This window comes from Perissodus microlepis, chromosome 8, assembly GCF_051167445.1.
Source record: "Perissodus microlepis isolate ML-2025 ecotype Zambia chromosome 8, ASM5116744v1, whole genome shotgun sequence".
Lineage (NCBI taxonomy): Eukaryota > Metazoa > Chordata > Actinopteri > Cichliformes > Cichlidae > Perissodus > Perissodus microlepis.
Window position 1 is genome coordinate 5,961,326 of NC_140468.1, and position 18,830 is coordinate 5,980,155.

The 18,830-nt window shown below is 40.5% G+C and overlaps 1 protein-coding gene across 3 annotated transcripts in view; it reads left to right on the plus strand.

Annotated features, from left to right (window-relative positions):
* The window catches only part of LOC146381243 (thyroid hormone receptor alpha-B), a 156,082-nt gene that overhangs the window by 20,356 nt on the left and 116,896 nt on the right, over nucleotides 1-18,830 (plus strand). For 2 of the 3 annotated variants that reach the window (XM_084937186.1, XM_084937184.1), the window contains exon 2: nucleotides 2,607-2,689. The gene's annotated coding sequence lies outside the window, so the exon portion shown is untranslated. Of the gene's footprint in view, nucleotides 1-1,326; nucleotides 1,428-2,606; nucleotides 2,690-18,830 lie in introns of all 3 variants that reach the window. The other variant, XM_084937185.1, reaches the window with a different exon arrangement.

Genomic DNA, 18,830 nt, shown 5'->3' on the forward strand with positions numbered 1-18,830 from the left:
CTTTTAATGAATAACTTCATCATTATCTTTTCAGTGCAAGATATGATTTTATGCGTGCTGCCTGTCGGGTCAAGAGGAAAAGTGTCAGCGGTGATATGCGTCTGCGACTGAATGTCATCAGATAATGATACAAGCTATGGAAATGTATCTAGTATGCCAAACAGAAGATTATGATGTAAAGATACCAAGTGTGTTCAGTTGTGTGTGGATGTCTCAGTCAGAGCTTTGAACGTATTTCTTTACCTGTCACAAGCTTTTGTCACATTGTTAACTACGCTCGGGAGGCATCTGTTTTCCGGACTTTGTTATTCTCTTGACATATAAGCATGTGAACGTATTTGTGTGTATGTAACAGTAGCGTCCTTAAAAAGGATCCTGATGTTTTGCACTGTTGACATTAGCTGTATTCAGATTATTGTTATTATTATTATTTTTACTTATTTTTAACTTTTTGCTGTGATCAATGATGATTCTGAGGCCTCATTTACCTTGGAAGTCAAAGGAGAATCGCAGTGGGCAAGGCAACGATGAACTCATTGGATAAGGTCTTCAAATCTAAGGACATTTCTTTGCCGATGAAAACATTGATTTTCACTTTTTTTTTTCTCCATGGGGACCTATAGTTGGGGAAAGTTTTCCTGGGGAAAACAGGACAGTCGACAAATTGTACGTGGTGCTGTAGAAGGATTTTATTAATACCATAGATAGCCACCAGAAGGACCAACAAATCAATCTTGGAAGAAATCAAGCCATCAACGTCACTGGAAAGACAAATGATAAAGATACGACACGCCAACTTTGAACTTGTCATCAGAACACAATAGTCATTAAAAAAGGACATCATCATTGGAAGAACAGTAGGAAAAAAGCAATGCGTTGGTTGGGCGCCATTAAAACAATGACAAGCAGACTTCAAACTCACACAGGATCAATGTTGCTGTACAATCCACCAGATTTAGATTTCTGAGGTGAATCTTTGCAGAGCCTATAACATATCCTGCATCCTTGTAATAAGATGATGACTGATATTTTCTGGCTGGAAATCAAACAAGAGGAACTGATAGTACCGGACAGCTCATTGACAATAGTAGCGGGCTGTGTCGACCCTACATGTAGTTGTGCATAAATCCCCAGGAAGGCCCAACCTTTTGCCTTCTTGTAGGAGTTGTGAAACTTGCCATGTCATTGGCATATTTTCTGACTACATTCTGGTTGAACTATGGTCTTCAATTTCCGAAACTCACATGCATTCATCTTAGCCTGTAGCCCCGCTCATGTGATGCTGTAAAACAGACTTTTTTTGTGCTTGTTTCTATTTTCACACAGTACACAGAGAGTTGGAGGGAGTTAAATAGCTGAAAGCATGAAGTCATGCAGAGCGAGGATACAGAGGTCAGCACAGTTGTACGCATCGCCTATGGGGAGAGGTAGGCCATGGCTATACATGATTAGAGCGTGCGTGAAACTATTGTGAGCATAAATTTACTCCCATGCCTAGCTGAGCTATTGCGAGGCTCAATTATCTGCGGTTGTTCATCCATGTAGCTGAGTCCCATACTCTTGCATTCACTGCCTGTATGTATTAATTAATCATTTCAATCCCCTTTTTCACGATCAAAAAATAAGCTAAATAAAATCAAGCCATTTTGATCTGGCGTTTTTATCTGACTGAGTTAGTGTTGTCCGAAACACAAACACACACAAAACATTATTTAATTTGCTTCTACCAGATCACTTCAGTTGATCTGATATAAAGGGCCTGTTCAGAATAAAACAACTCAATGTTAAATATAATTTACTTTAGCGGTCATAAATAAAGGCCAGCTCTATTATGCTTATAGCCTTTAGAAAAAGTGCAGGTATGCCTAGTGTGAATGCTCTCTCTCAGCTTGCTTTTTACTTGGCGTTCATCAGCATCGCCACGAGTTTGCAAGTACCTTGATGGTATTTGTTGAAGCATGAGTGGTAATTATTCAGTTTTTCTAATGCGACTTCAAGTGAGTGCAGAAAGTGATTAAAATATTTAACTTGGCCGAGATGTCTGTTAATATTGCCTGGGGTCTTTCGTTTATGTACAGTAATAGGTGTTAATATTGAAAGGTCTTTTTGTACAAAGTGTAATGAAGCCAAGCAGACAGTAAAGTGAATACCTGCATAGTGTACTGGAGAGCTGTATACTCCATATACCTGCCCCTTTGAAAGTTCGGCAAGATTCATGCTATAACGGCGCTTTGATGCCTTTGGCCAAAGCCTCGAGTTAGACAATTCATTTGGTTGAAGGATTAGACTGCTAAGCTTTTTAGTGGTAAGCTGGTCACATGAAGATCTAAAATTGGTTTTGATAGACAAGAAAACCTTGCGCCTCCTTTGGGGATTTTCCTCTCTTGAACTCCCAGACTCCTCCCATGTCATCCCTGACTTAGCAGTACATACATGCTTCAGTGGCCATGTGGATTTGCTTGTGCTCGAGTTGTGGCTATCTGTAGGATTTGGCTCACAGGATTCCTCTGAAAGCCTTTTCACTCCCTGGAACTTTTGGCCTGGTGAATGTTTTGCTTTTGTTGGCAAAGACACGAAGAATCACAGATTGTCTCTTCTGATTGCAGAGTCTGCGAAGACCTGTGTTGGGATAAAAGCTGTATTCAAATCTAAAGAAAGGGCACTGAAGTGAAGGCAGCTGACAACCAAGGTAAGAAAAAGTTTGCATGGCTTTGTGTACAACGCTGGCTCCTTGTATTAACTGTCAGACTTCGTCAATGGGATCTGTTAGTGTAATGGTACTGTGATATATTGACAGTGAAAAGCCTGGTTGGTGGTTGGTGTTACTTTTCCACTGGAACACAGTGTCTCATTTCCACAGGTATAGAGTTGACGGGGTTTTTTTATAGTTGTTTTTCAGGAGACTTGGAAGAGTTCTGTATATATAGTACCTATGAACTGTACACTTATTGACTGACACTGACATGTTTGTCAAGTTCCCATGGTTTCCACCTGTCAAGAATGTCCAGAACATTGGAAAACGATCAAAAATAATCCATCCAGAGTGTTTCCTCATCTTTCCAGACGAGCTATGTTAGCAAACCTGATTCTGTTTGCCACCTAAGCACCTCAAGGGTCACATGTGTTGTATGAACAAGCTCCAGACTTTATTTACAAAGGAAATCGCATTCTAGATAGTTTAGCATTTTGCATGTGCTTAATGATTCTTACATATGATCCTGTTTCCTGTGTATGCAGCTTTTTCAGTGTGGCAAATGAAAGAAACTACACTTTGAACATGCTGTATGAGAACAATAACAGTGTGTTTGGGCAGTGCATTATGCATGCTATGCAAACACATTCTCAACTGGTGCAACATCCCTGTAGGGTTGTGGAGGGTTGAGAAATCACTCAGTTCTGACAAGACAGTAAATGTGGACATGGTGGAATTAACCTTGTTCTGCAACACATTTTCTGGGCCAGCTTTTCTTTTTTGTCTGCTGGCAGCGGGTCAGCGTATCGTCTGACAGTTTACAGTGCTGAAATTGCAACAGTCAACGATTTTCCCCAAGAGCGGTGTCTTGCACCGTGTTGGACTTTTGCCTTTTATCATAACTGCTATTCACATGTTAACACGCTGTGCCTCATTGACAAGTCGTGTCTTTGATTCAAAGCGGCATTCCTGATGACTGATGATCTCTTTCTTGCTTTATGCATGTTCTCACTGTCTAACACCGCCCTGGTTGAAGGAGTAATTGGTCGAAGTCTGCTGAATCCTAATCAGGTTTTGACTCTGATACAGAAGAAGTAAAAGTGAAAGATTCATATGTAATGACTTCTGTTGGCTGAGGAGTAGGAAACAATCAAGCTTTGAGCTGCAACCTAATAAATTTTAACAGCCTGTGTCTACAATCGGAAAGTGAGAGTAACCGCATATATAACGTTGATTAAATAAATGCATTAGAATGAGAGCTGGAGGCTGCTGACATTTCCAAGCTTTTATTTCTTTAGCTAATTCAGGTGGTCCCAGGTCAGAACTTGAAGTTGACAAGCTTGAATTACAGATTTGATATAAATCAGAGATTAACATAGAGACTCTGACATGTGGAACCGATATGGTGTTATTAGGGCCATTGTTTTTCTGAAGATTTATAACCCCATCGGTCACAATCACACACAATCGGAGGGCGGCTTTGGGCACTGACGCATGGATCTATATCTTACTTACTTTGGCTGATTACTGTCATCACTTTGCAGAGCCAAATTTCATTTTGACATTTGGGATAATGGCAGGAACATGCTCCTCTGCGCTGTATAAAAACATTCATACTGTAGATAAAGGGTAGATAGGAAGCAGAGAAATTCAGGGTCCAATCATCTACAGCAGCTGAACGCATTGAATTAAAATTGTTAAAAAATGTTGAATGAAATTTTAAATAAGGTAGGGAAAAGTAGGAGAAGTTTGAATATTTTTTGAAAATCGTAATGTCTATATAGCTGAATCATCCAGGTTTGACTGTATGATGGTGGGTGCCACAGCTGGATGTGCTTCTCTTTTGAAACCTAACTGCACATTGCTACGATGCCACATTGTTGATTGTTTAGTGTGGTAGCACTCCTACACACCTACATTGATCTGAACACTTTTGTTTCCTTTGTACCCAAAAAAATGTAAAAGTTGTGTGATAGCATCTGGCTACGTCGAAGAGCTAACTGGAATCATAATTATTAGAAAGTTGTCAACTGCCGCTTCCCCATTTCTATAGTTCTCTAATTCTGTGTGTATTGTTAGTTGCTTTGAAGTTCTTCCTCTTTTTGATATCACATTGTTTGAATTTACTACATACAGTGGGTTAGTTACCCCACCTCCTACTAGCTTTTTTAAGGTATAGTTACCAGAGATGGGCAGTAACGCGTTACTTGTAACGCGTTACTGTAATCTGATTACTTTTTTCAAGTAACGAGTAAAGTAAGGGATTACTATTGCAAAAACGGTAATTAGATTACCGTTACTTTCCCGTAGGAACGCTGCGTTACTGCGTTACTAAAACCGTGATTTTTTTGTGAGAGTGTCTCACGACAGTGACGGAAGCGAGTGCGCCGTTAGTGACAACAGCTGTGTGCAGATCAACAATGGATCACATATCGATTGTGGGAGAGAGTATGAGCGTGCAGCGTTTAAAGCGTGGAAGTACTGACCTTACTTTGAGTTTGATTCCATAAAAAGTGACAAAAACATTAGCGTCCATCGTGCGTGGGAAGAAAACTTCTTTTTACAGCGAAAAAAAAACCCCTAAACTTCCAAGCAAGCACCGAGTGCGCTACGACGTAATGGGAAACTCACAGAGAAACTCGCGGATTCTTCAACTGACCGCGGCACACCTGCACCAGGGTAAACCTCCGCCTACCCCACTCCTGCTTTACAGTTGAAAATAGAGCAACAGGACCGCTGAGTCTGACTTTATTTATTTTCTGCTGTGTTTTACTTGCATCTATTTGAAAGAGTGAGTGTAAACACAAAAATGTTTTTATTTTATGTGCTGGAATGTGCAGAAAATAGGTTTAAATGTTAAACTAATTTCTTCAAGTCAGAGAATGTTGCATATAATTAAATTTTTGCTTGATGCATAAAGTTAAAAGATTAAAACTAATAAAACAAGTTTTAAAAAGAGACTTTTCCATTTGATTACATTTTGTATGATGGATTATGTAGAAAAAGTAGAATTGGGCTGAAAGATCTATCCTTTATCACCTATTCAGGTTGTAAATCGTGTTTTTAAAAAGTAACTAAGTAACTAAGTAATTAATTACTTTTGAAAATAAGTAATCAGTAAAGTAACAGGATTACTTTTTTGGGGAAGTAATCAGTAATTAGTTACTGATTACTTTTTTCAAGTAACTTGACCAACACTGATAGTTACATAGTGAATAGGACATAAAATGGTCATTTTCGGTTGGATTTTATTGTACTCAAAGCTGAGTCCATTAGCCTGCATCACACTTTAAGATTTGTTTTAGTGACAGCAATAGTAGGTTTTGTAACAATCAATCCATCCATTCATCCAACCATGCATGATCTGCCGTCATCTGTTTTACAAGGGGCAATAGTCCAGGCAGAGATACCCAGTAGCAGAAACGCCTAAAATACCTCACCTAGAAGACACCTGGTTAGGTGCCTGAACCACCTTCAAATAGTGGCTCTCTGAGGCCCTCTTGAATGACTAAGCTCTTTCCTCTATCTCTCAGGCAGAGCCCAGACACCCTTTGGGTACAGACTGATAGAATGAGATCACAGCAGAAATGAGCTTTCTCAAGAGTCGGTGAGAGTAGGAACGTAGATCATCTGGTAAATCTGCAGCTTTGCTTTCCTGCTCTTCACCACAACAGACTAATACACAGTCTGCGTTATTGTTGTGTCATGTCAATCTACTGCTCTAGTCTTGCCTCACTTGTGAGCAAGATCCAGAGATGCTCAAACTCATGTACTTGGAAGAAATGGTTAGAAATCTTTCTAATAGCTTAAAATGTGTCAAATATAGGGCGTTATTACTTCTGCGTCATTACTTCTGACTAAAAAGGGTGGAACTGATATCTAGGTGTGGTACTGAGATTATGTATTTCAATTGCATTGTGATTAGAAACAGAATGATGACGTGACGCACATTATAGTAGGTATCAGTGCAAACATATCAAGTGCATTTTAGATAAATTACATAAAAAAACCCTTTCTAAAATGGGCCTGCCTTCTGACATAAACTTGAATCAAAGTTCTTGAATCCAATGGTCAGGTTTTCTGGCTGTGTGAGAACACAGATTACCCATAACACACAGATAAACTCTGTAACAGCAAGATAAATATCTGTAGTTGACAGAGCCTACCGCAGTTTATGAATTGTAGTACTGACTAAAAATGAAACGCCTGGCGTCTGAGTGTTTTGTAGTTTGCTAATTGCTATTAAACCAGAAACCACAATGCAATCCTTTTCTAATTATAGTCAATTGACTTTTCTGTTGTGCTGCGCCGAGCGACTAAATCAAAACAAAGCAACCTCTGTCAGCGGATTGAGCGTCGGGCATCGCCTCTGTATACCCTCGTGGCTCTCAGGTGGCAGAGAGAACGAGCAGAGCCACTCCATCCCCATCTGTCGTGCCCGTCAGGGGAATCACCTTCTCGCTCCGGCACACACTTACAAACAGACGCACACACATATCCACCTGGGAATGCATTCACAGCTACAATCATAAACAAGAGCAAGCATAATCAAATGAGCATCCACAAGCTCACAGTCGCTGATAAAACAAATGGGACGCATTCCGATTCACGCAAAGATAATCTGTGAGCTTTGCTTATCTGCAGACAGGATGTACCTGGGGATGTGTAAAGCAGGATAGGCAAAGTGTGAGTGGGCTGAAAGCCAGTGGCTGAATTGCTTTTTTCTTTGACAGTTTGACTCAACACCTGCCTGGGTAATCCCAGCGTTCGCTTTTGGACAACTCGCGTACCAAGCAGCAGTTTCACTTTGATTGAATTGAATTCGTCAGATGGCCATTCAGACCTTTGCTGCCACTAACGGGAAGACGTAAACTGTATGACAGTTAAAGCTGCGTAGAAGAGAGACACAGTGACATTTAAACTGAAACCATTTCAGTCAGACAGATGAGCGTTCAGGCTGTCTCTGTATTAATGCGGTCTCCTTTTCTGTGACATTTGAATGAGCTTTTTTTCCCCCTCCACATTGGTGATCAATAAAGTAACTTAATAACCTGCCTCGAGACTCTAGGACGTCTGGACAGAATAGAGTAGTGTCAATTTAGTGTAGTTTTATTCTGCAAGGAAGCAAGGGATTCATTTAGAAAGACAATTATCAAGCATGCTTCCAAATGATATTTGCAGGAACAATGGAAACAATAACAGAATAATGACACTGGCTAATACCAGGTGCGGGTTTACCTGCGTTTTGGCTGGAAACATGGCTGGGTGTCAGTGAAGCAGTAGAGACATGACACTGTTATCTTATTGTGGGTTTCTTTTTCTTTTCTTTTTGTGCAGCGCAAGTGCTCTTTGCTTTCCAGCATATGGGTTTATTGTGTTGTAAACAAGGGGCAGCTATAATGTTAGGCTGCAGCATTATCGAGGTAGCGTGTGTGGTATTTTTATGAAACTGTGTGGTTTTTAGGACGGCTCTCTCATTCACTCACAGGAAGTGGTTTTTGCCTCTTTTCTGCAAAGCACAAAATGTTCCTCTTTTGCAGGTCTCTTGATACTTATTTCACTCATTTCTTTGTGATCACGCCAACATCCGTATTAAAGACGAGCTCTGCTTGGGGTCAAAGCGGAAGAGTGCAAACCGCAATTGGTAAAGATTAGAAAGGTTTTGTGGTGTAACGTAGCTACCCCTGAGGGCCGTGTTTGTATTTGAACTGTAGTTTATTGGTGCTGCACAGAAAAAAAGATAACGTGAAATATATATTAAATATATTTTACCAACGCAGCCTGTTTAGATTGTCTTTCAACTGCATTCTTTTCATTACATTGATTTGTACTGCTTTGTTGTAGACATTGAAGATAACTGGCACAATGGCACAACAGGGAAGGAAATAGTACTCAGCACCATCTACTCTTCTTCCTGTCCTTTGTTTGTTGGCCCCACTTCAGTGCTAGACTTTTAATCTTCATATATGAAGGTGCTCTAGTTGAAAGTTAAAGTCCAGAGAAGCCTGCACTCACCGAGATGCACTCGCTCACCCTCTGAAATACTTACTGTGTGGCCCAAACGCAAAATAAACAGACCGGACGAGAGACACACCGGGAGTATATTTCCCACTTCGAGCAGCACGGGGAGAAAGAAGTGACGAGAGAGGGAGAGCCTTGTTCACATACACTCACTAGCCATTTCATTAGGTATACTTTGCTAGTATTGAGTGGGAGCCTGTTTTGCCCTTAATTCCTCATGGCATAGATTCAACAGTCCTGAGAGATTTTGGGCCGTATTGACATGACAGCATGTCACATTTTCTGCAGGTCTGTAATGTAAATCTCCTGTTTGACCACATCCTAAAGGTGCTCTGTATGATTGAGATTTGGTGACTCAGTTTCCTCGGCTGACAGGCGTGGCAGTCGGTGTGGCCTACTGGTGCTGTAGCCCATCTGTTTCAACATTTTGGGCGTATCCTGCATATCTTGGCTGTAATGAGTGGCTATTTGAGTTACTGTTGCCTTGCTGTCACCTTGAGGTGTCTTTAGAGATGCAGCAGTAACTCAAATGAGCAGACGCTCTTCTGCAACTGAGGTATGCAGACGAGCATCTGATTATTGCCTAATTATGGTGCTGTTGCTTATCACCTTGAAGCAGTCCTCTGAACTCTAGCATTAACGAGGCGTTTTTGCCCATAGAACCGCTGCATACTGGGTAGGGATGGTTGTGTGGGGAAATCCCAGCAGAGCAGCGGTTTCTGATATCCAAATGTCTCTGTAATCACACAGTTGCATTAACCTCTGATTTAAAATTCAAAACAATAGAAATGTAAAAGTGCAGAGGTGCTAGCCTGAGGTTGCACGGTACGAAACAAAGCAGAGCTAAACACAATCCACAGTTTTGATAGCTTGTTTTAATCGACCAGCTATCGCAAAATGAAAATCTGTATCTCATATCATAACTGTTTTAACATTTTCTTGGGGGGAATAAAAGCTGCATCAGAAGAAGAAAGCCAAAAATAGATTCAATTCTGTAGCTTTAAGTCCTGCACAATCTCAACATTTTAACAATAAATGAACCAAAATTTCATTTCCAAATGCTTTTGAGGGACTCCTCAAACATGTTTACATTGACTTGTTTTGCTATCGTGTCACACTGTAATTAGAAAAAAATGATGTTAGATTCATTTAAAATAGGCAGCAGCTCACCGCACAGGCAGTGCACTTAAATCGGCTACAGAACTGACTTCTCTTTTATATTCCTCCCACTTTGTAAGCCATGATTGCAGCCACATGCCGTTGTTCCATTCAGATCACATACTGCAACACTAAGTCTTCACCAGGCTCTTTGAATTGCTTGTCACTGCTCCTGTCAGACAGCCAACTGTATTTCCTGGTGTGAAACAGATATGATTGTATCGACTGCTATCTAGTTTCAAAGTAACAATGAGGCAGTTCTTTTAGCAACCCAAGCTGGAAACATTTTTCTAAGTTCACAAGTTTCACGGGGAGCTTGTGTTTCCATACACCGCAGCGGCAGCAAATCTGACAGGAATACAAGTTTCTTTAAATGTTGACATTTTAATGCATCCATATAACAGACAGGTTAGTGGAGTCCTGAGGTTTTGCACACTCAAAATAACAAACATGCTCGTGCAGCTTTTTCCAAAATAGCATTATGTGTAAACAGTCTGTCAGGTGTCAAAAACCAGCCGAGGGGCCAGAACTACTCCACTAATAAGTCATTAATTACTCTAATTTGTCTACTTTGTAAAAATCTTGAGCCACCCCCCCATTTCTTTATGTTTTGTTTCCAAGGAGCCAGACCATCTTGTAATTTTTCAAGTGGTCTTGAACAATAGTTTTCTAGGATTATTGAAAGTCTTTCAAAGATTTCTTTTGGGCATTGGCTGGGATGTTTTTGTTTTTTTGACAAACCTGGATATGTGGAAGATAACAGAAGGAGTAAAAGGCCTCAAAATATCTACAGCAGATGTACAGTACCTAATAGGCATGTGCCTAAGAAGCAGGAAAGATGCGTCTAGTCCTTCAGTTGATCCACCTGCTGTTAAACGAAACCTCATCGAAAGTCACATCTCTGAATTGGAAGGAAATGTGGAACAAAATTACTTAATAACTGAACTGAAACAGGTGAAAACAGGTCTTATAGAGTGATTAAATCAAATCTGAAATTTTTGAATCAAATCATCAATAATATGCACGGAGAAGGTCCAGGAAAGAAATACAACGTCTACAGCCATCTGTAAAACACGATGGAGGCTTTGTCTTGGTTTGGGGCAGAATTTCAGCAAGTTTTGTTGGAGATCTTGTCAAAATCAATTGAATTATAAACTGTCATTGTGCAATATTTGAAGCAGTTTGTATTTAGAGGGATCAAAAGCCGCTAACGAAGACCCAAAGTTCCCAAGAAGAACTTTGAATGCCCTTCAAGAAGCCTGGACAACTATACCTGAAGACTATTTAAACAAATGACAAGAAATCTTGCTTAAGATAGTTTAAGCTTTGATGAAGAATAAATGTAGTCATGCCAAATGTTGACTTTTAAGCTTGTTGAAATTGCTGCATCTGTTTCCCTATGAAAGAACTAAAACAATTTGTCACCGATGGTTTAAATAAAGGTCAAATGAAATTAATAGTTTCAAGTAATTGCACACATTTGATTTAATGGCTGTTTTATGAATACTTTATACTCCATTAAGCACCAAACCCCACTTCACATTTCCCTCCTGTTTATTAAATGGGTGGATTTAGTTCTTTTCACTTAAAAAAATCAGTGCCCCCTCCCCACTTGTTAATGTTTCCAAAAGTGGTGTCAGTTGAGTCACGTAACAGGTGCAGCAGGCAGTGATATGATCACAAGATCCTGCCCAAACATTTTGCCCCCCCGCCATGTTATATATGTAGTATACAGTCCACCCTGTGGTGCTACAAAACATGCTCAGCCTCACCAGACAGATCATTTTGTTTCTCTGGCTAACGTTTCCCTGCCTGTGTTTGGTCTCGCTGTCACGGTTCAGCTATATGGGACTATAGATAAAGGTAACATATACCTTGTGATGTCTTTCACCTCAAGCTAAGGACCAAAACATCTGAGCTAGTGCTGCTTTACAAGTTTAATGAATACACCTTCAGCATGGATAAGAAGCACTGTACATTAAATGTTGATTGGATAGAAAGTAGGTCATTTTGTTGCATAAGGTCTGAGGGAGTACATGCAAGAACATGCTGGCTTATATTTTTCTATACTGAGTGTTTATCACAGCATTTGGTAGTGGTGGTGGAGCGTTAGTGCGCAGTGTTGATGTTAAATGCAGTTTGTGCCATCTGCCCAGAAACTGCATTTCTATGTGGTCACCTCTCTGAGAGTCCAAACAGAAGCCTTTATATATTTGTAATGATGTAAAGAGACAAAGAGAAGAAGGAACGATTAAAAAAAACTGACAGAGACATTGGAGAAGAGACTTGAGGAAGGGGAAGAGGAAAGAAGTGGCCTGTGACCGGTGGGCAGCGTTAACCAGTTTAGAAAAAGGCATTCCAGCGCTTTTGTTGTCTGGCCACAAATATTCCAGTCTTCCCTTCCTACTCCTTTGCCACACAAACAAAGTGAACTCCGGCAAAGGCGGAGAAGAGAGAAGACATTTAAAGGTCTCACGTACAGTGGACATCATTGTGTCCCAACTGTTAGCTCTACACTTTGTTTGGCTTGAGTTTCAGCCATACATGTGTATGAGATTTTATTAAAGACAGACTAAGGAGGAAATTGAGTCCAGCTTCAGAACTTTGTTTGCAGATATGAATGCACGCACAAACACCATCTCCCCCACGCACACAGGCGAATGTGCGCTCAAATACGTCAAGTATATTCAAATGTATTTCTTAACCTCCTAAGACCCGAACTTCCACGGCACGCATTTTTAATTTCTCTTTGATATTTGGGCTGATTGGGGCCCGATAAATGTAAAAACAAAGAATTAGCAGATTTTTTTTTTACCTAATTTTAGTTTCTAAGAAAAATAAGAGCCACATATGAGGATATTCATTTAAAATTTCGATAGAACAGTAGCAGTATAATGACCTCGTAAGCGGATATCAGAGCAAAATTGAGTATTTTGGTCTAAGTAACCCAAAATGTGATGTCCATATATGTGGACGCCAGGTCCTAGGAGGTTAAGCTTTCAAGCACATAGTGAGGAGATGGATGCGGGAAGGTACTGGTGCACCTTTTGTACTGTATTTGGATGAGTTCCAGGTCATTGACCCGAGTCCTCCACTTTCTCATTAAAGATACAATTCTAGAATCTGAGCAGACTCAGCTCAACATGCCATGACTACTAAAAGCCATATTGGGACATTTTCCCTCCACCACTGGAAGGAGACCTATAGGAGACCAGATTGTGAAATAAAGTTGAATAATATTGACTCAATTTTTTTAACTTATTGCTTGGTTGAACATTAACTGGGTATATGCTTTAATTTTTGGCAACTTGATGACAGCAACAGAGAAGGTATAAGCCCAAACGTATGGTTTCAGATTATATTACAAGTCTTATTTTCTCTTTAAAGCCTCTGCTTTGCTTTGTCTTAAAGCTAGCTGTTATAACGGTTGCCATTTTTTTATTGTTTGATGTCTCGCTAAGCTGGCAGCTGATGAGTTATCTCCATTATATCAATTGCCCGTGTGCCGTTTGGCAAAGTACCTAATCCAAGTCTGTCAGGGTTAGTTTAGCTGTAATTCTGCCAATGTGGTTTGACAAACTTCTTCTGTGTGGATGTGTTTGTGTGTGCAGGTGCTGTCAGAAACTTTGTTCAGCACTTGTCCGTTAGTCAGATAGGCCTGCAGTGCACACGCTTCTTTTTCCACCAAATATTTGAGAATCTTTAAGCTTTTTTTATTTATAATGCACCAAATCACAACAACAGCCACCTCTAGGTGCTTTACATTGTTAGATAAAGACGCTACAATAATACAGAGAAAACTCGAACAATCAGATGACCCCCTGTGAGCAAGCACTTGGCAAAAGGGGGAAGGAAAAACTCCCTTTTTTAGCAGGAAGAAAACCTCAAGCAGAATCAGGTTTAGGGAGGGGCAGTTATCTGCTGCAATGTGAGGGGAGAAAGACGGGGTAAAAGACGAGAGAGCTAGAGATTAATAATAACTAAAGTTTAAATGCAGAATGGTGTATAAAAAAATCAGTATGGCTCATATTTCATTGTTTTTTCGTTGCTAGGCTATTGAGATTAATTAAGTTGATTATATTCGTGTGACCCCACCTCACCCTAGATAATAATCTGTGTTTATGAGTTTCCATTTGGATATTGCTATAAGTAGAATAGGCGACTGATAATTCGGGGGTAAAAGAAGTAAAAGATTTGGGATAAAAGAAGTTTTACTCTCAAGCAGAACAGAAAAGAGAAGCGACTGGAGACAAATCTCACAGTGAGTCAGCTTTTGAACTATTAGCTGATTGAGATTTTCCTCGGATTTGTTGTGAGGATGCTGGATTATGGGATTGTACAAACGCAGTAAGCAGCTCACTTTGCAGCACGGGTTGTCTGTGGAGTCTACGGTGAAATCCGAAGAAATGATCAGCTCTGTGGGTGCACCAGAAAGAGTCTGCTCCCTGTTTTCATCCAGCTGTCCATTTCTCAAAGTTATTAAAGTTTACCCAACAAAGTGTACAGTAGCAGCTATAGCAGTGCTTCTTAGTGTTAATAAATGAAGCCCTATTGTGAGCCCGAGTATGTACTCATCAGCCTTAGTTATTACACACAAAGTCTGTTTCAAGACACCAGGTCTGGGTGTATAAAGTGTCTTAGACTCGTTAACATGGCTCTTGAGCCATTACTGGGCACTTCTTGCAGGATGGTGGGACACACTGTGCTGCTTAGGGAGTGCCTTTACCATAGGATGGGTGGTGGGTTGTTTTATAACATGGATGAAAGACCCCTAAGTGCAGAACACTTAACTGTGACTAAGTGATCATTGTTACTAACTTCACCTGTCAGGGATTTTAATCTGTGTCTGATCTGTGTGACTGTACATCCCAGTGTGTGTTCCCACATTTGTATCAATTGCTGTAGTTGACTCTTTATATATGTCTCCCTGTCTGTTCGTAACCCTATTTGTGTTTGTGTCTTCTTGCGCCGTGTCTCTGAATGCGTCTCATTGTGTTCATCACTGCCCATGTGTGGACTCCCAAGGCTGTGTGAGTTCATTGTGCGTGTCTCCTCCTGTTTAGATAACGCCAGTGTTCTCCATACGCGGAGAGACAACTGCAGAGGCATACACTATGCATGCTTATGTGGTCAGAAGCCTATGTTTTATGGAACATACTGTACTAAGCTGCTCTGCTGCAGTAAAGGGGCTATAAATAGAAGGTGCTGATAAAGAGTAAGAAAAAAGGGGGCACTGTGTGAAATAGACTCACCAAGCTGGTTACTGTTTAAACACTCAGACAGGAGCTTAAGGAACACCAGACTGGGCTTAAACCAACACTACGGTAGATTATATAACCGTGAACAATATTAAGAGCACAAGTATTCTCAGTATTGACTTTCAATTGATGTGTCTATATTTATAGTAGGGGTTTGGCTTTCATTACCTGACGTATTTAGGATTTTCATTAGTGAAGGAACGCAGAGTCATATATGTTAACTGTGAAGGCTGAAACCACATGGAGGTGTGCCAGATAGGTTCACTGGGGGAACAATTCAACTATTCTTCACCAGCACAGTTGGCCAGCCTTACCTGGCATTTGCACCGGACCTCATTTTCATGTGTTGTTTTTAAAGGAGGACCTTTTTCGTCTTTGACTTAGTATGCTTCTGTTGTTTGTACAGTAGCTGCAGTCATCACACTGCACCGCCGATGCATTACCAATCCACAAACAGTCATCTCAAGACAGTTTATATTAGAAGTTAAGAATCTCAACGAAAGGGCTGCGGCGGAGAGAAAGTTCTCACTTCCAACAGGAAGACACCTCCATCAGAAACAGACAGAGAGACGGCACAGAGAGAAGTTAATAACACGCTGAAGTAGCATGTGAGTGGAAAAGGAACGCTCCATGCATCATGGGAAGTCCCCCGAGCATAAATATAGCAGCATAAATCAGGGATAGTCCAGGCTCACTCGACCCAGCCCCCAACTGTAAGTTTAATCAAAATGAAAGTATTAAGGCGGATTTTAAAAGTAGTGTGTTTCTGTTTCCTGAACCACCATTTACTTGAACTGGTGGTGTGTTTTAAACTAACAGATGCCAGGAAGAACAAGGGAAAGTATTTATTTTTAAGACAATAAATTTTCAACTTTTCTTTAAAATTTTGGTGATTGGAGGATAGTAAAACATCTTCAGCCAAACTTAACTTTGATGGTGTGGTCCCGCTCTGAAACAGACCCTTGGACAATCCGGAGAAACCCAAAAAAATGACATAAATAATTTTCTTATTTATTTATATATATTTTTTTTAAATTTGATTTAAGGATGATTATGTCCTGTCCAAAACAGAGAGGGGGATTAACAAACCTCACCCAGACTGATGAGCATCTAATTAGCGTCAGCCGGTTTAGTGGAAGTGCGCTGCCTGGGTGGCAAGAGGCGCAACACATGATGCCCTCTCGCTCGCTCCTAATTCTCCAGGCAATTAACTCTGCTGCTCTGATATGAGCACAATCCAGCATCAAACAGATTGTGTGCTATGGAACTGGTAAGCAACTCACATGCACCTCTGCCGGGAAATGTCTGCAAAAGTTCAGGGATGGAGTGCATTTTCAGGACAGTTATGAGGGATTTTCCCTGCAGTGCAGTGTGGTCACCTCGAAACAGGACAAGTCGGTAATATATCACACCTTCTATCTATAGAAGCGTCATGATTTTAAAGAGCAAGTCATAGTTGATGATTTGTCACGACTACAATTAGTTTAAACACATTGAAACTGGCAGGAAATGCGTTTTACAACAGCAAAGCTTTCCGGTGGCTGAGCAAGAGAGATGAGGGGTATCCTATCCCTGCCATGAGCGACATACTCAGAGAAGGAGGTGTTTTAAATTGTTTGTCCTCTGATCCAAAAGGTTACAATGGTTTACATGGATGGGCTCTCCTAGCCTTAGAAAAAGATGAAATGCAAAGAGAACTGTGGGCTTGCACACCCGCGGCGCTTCTTTTGTTGTCTTATCATGTTGGGATTTTATGCTTTCAGAACAATATGTTGCAAAGACAAATTGAGGTTTTTGCACTCGAGCTTTGTAAAAGAATCACTGAAAAATTGATCCCAGATCTGTTCAGTCTCACTTTCACCTGCCTTGCTTTTCCACGAATCCTTGGCCTTGATCTTCCCTAGTCCCCCCCCCCTCTTTCCTTCTACCTTCTGCTGTGCCTCCATAACACTCCTTCAGATTTTCTTTATGCCTTTGTGTTAACACATGCAAGACATGCACGCGCATACACATTCAAACCATATCCATTTGGCTCCCTGCGCACACTGCACCCCCAGTGTTCCCATTTGGAATTCTCCCATTCCCTCATTTCCAGAGTCCTGTTTTACCATAGCAACACTAGCATGTCTGAGCTCAAACACACATTTCATATTCACCACACTTCGCCCTCTCTCTTTCTCTTCTTTAAAGCCTCAGTTCTGGGCCTGTTTTTATGGCCAGCTCCCCGCTTACTGTGTTCCTTCAGGAATTTTGGCGCAGATTCAAACATCTTAAATCAAGTACAGGCTGCCACAGCAGCCCGGGCCCCTTCGCTCCTCGTCTTCCACCCCACATGTTGACCCCAGGGAGTATTTGTGTGCAGAAAGGGGGCTGACAATCAGGCCACTGACAACCTGTCCCAAGAAGACTTTGCCGCCTGTCACATCCCTTTCCCCCTGTCTCTTAACTCCTCCCTGTCCATCATTTTCCCACTCTTTTCCCTTCAGTTTGTTTTGTTTTGTCACTATTGGATAGATTAACATTTAACTAACACTATCTCAGTCTCCTACAAGGATGGCTGATTTTGTAGTCCCAAGTTAAAATTTTAGAGAGATTAACATTTTTATATGTGTCTGTGTATCATTGACGCCCAAGCACAAAGTGTACCTTTGTCATTATTTTCAAACTGAGTTTCAAATTGAGAAATCTGATTTTTTTTTTTTTTGTGTCAGTGTCTGTAGTTAGTGTTTGTGGGGTTTTTAAACTTTAATCTTGATCTACTTGGAATTTCGTTTTGTATTGTTGCAGAAACATTTCTTATAAACCAGTGCATTTGTTTGAATATCTTAAAGCGTTAGCCGGGTACATATTTCACCAGTCTGGCTCGATGAAATCAAGAGACTGTTTTAGGTAGATAACGTCCCTACAAAGTCAGATTTTCAAACCTTTCCTTTGGCAGTTTATGCATCTGGATTGTTTTTGTGTGCGATTTCCAGACCTCGAATGTCTGTTGAAATATCTGCCTTCGTTTATAGATCTAACACAAAAAGACAGCACACAGCTTTTATATTTGAAAGACTTATGAAGGATTTTTTCAGAATTCATGACCTGATTATCTGCAGTCACTGCTAAAGCAAAAAAACCCAGTTCCTACGTGAAACTGCTCACATTTAGTTTTATGAATTTAATCACATTAATAAAAACTTAATTTGTTTAAATCAAATTGCTAAAACCTCATATTTTATTTTAGTTTAATGGATTAAAACGGTGTCATTTGACCTGCAGTCGCTTCCATTCATCTGCAGTAATTTGCAGAATGAACCCGAGGAGAGATCACATGCATCAAAACCTGTTTCAGTGTTTAAAGAAAGAGTAAAAAAGTGCAATTGGCAATCTAACGATTTTCTACTTTTGTGTCTTTTCTCCAGGGCTCATTCCCGCTCTGCTTTTCTTATTTGTGAGGGGGGGAAAAGCAACAGCTCCCCCCCAAAAGTCAAGTGGGAAGAAAGTAATTCTACAGATGTTGTCTGCTGGAGCCCAAAGTTACTTTCTCCTTCTTCCTTCCCTTTACCTCTTCATGACCCTCTTGAATCATTTACTCATCTACACTTTGTTTTTCTCTTCCATACGGGACATCTGTCTGGTTTTTATATGCTGATTAACTAACTGCCTTTAATTTTTTTGCACTGGTGTAACACTAAGATCTGCTAAGCTGTGTGGAC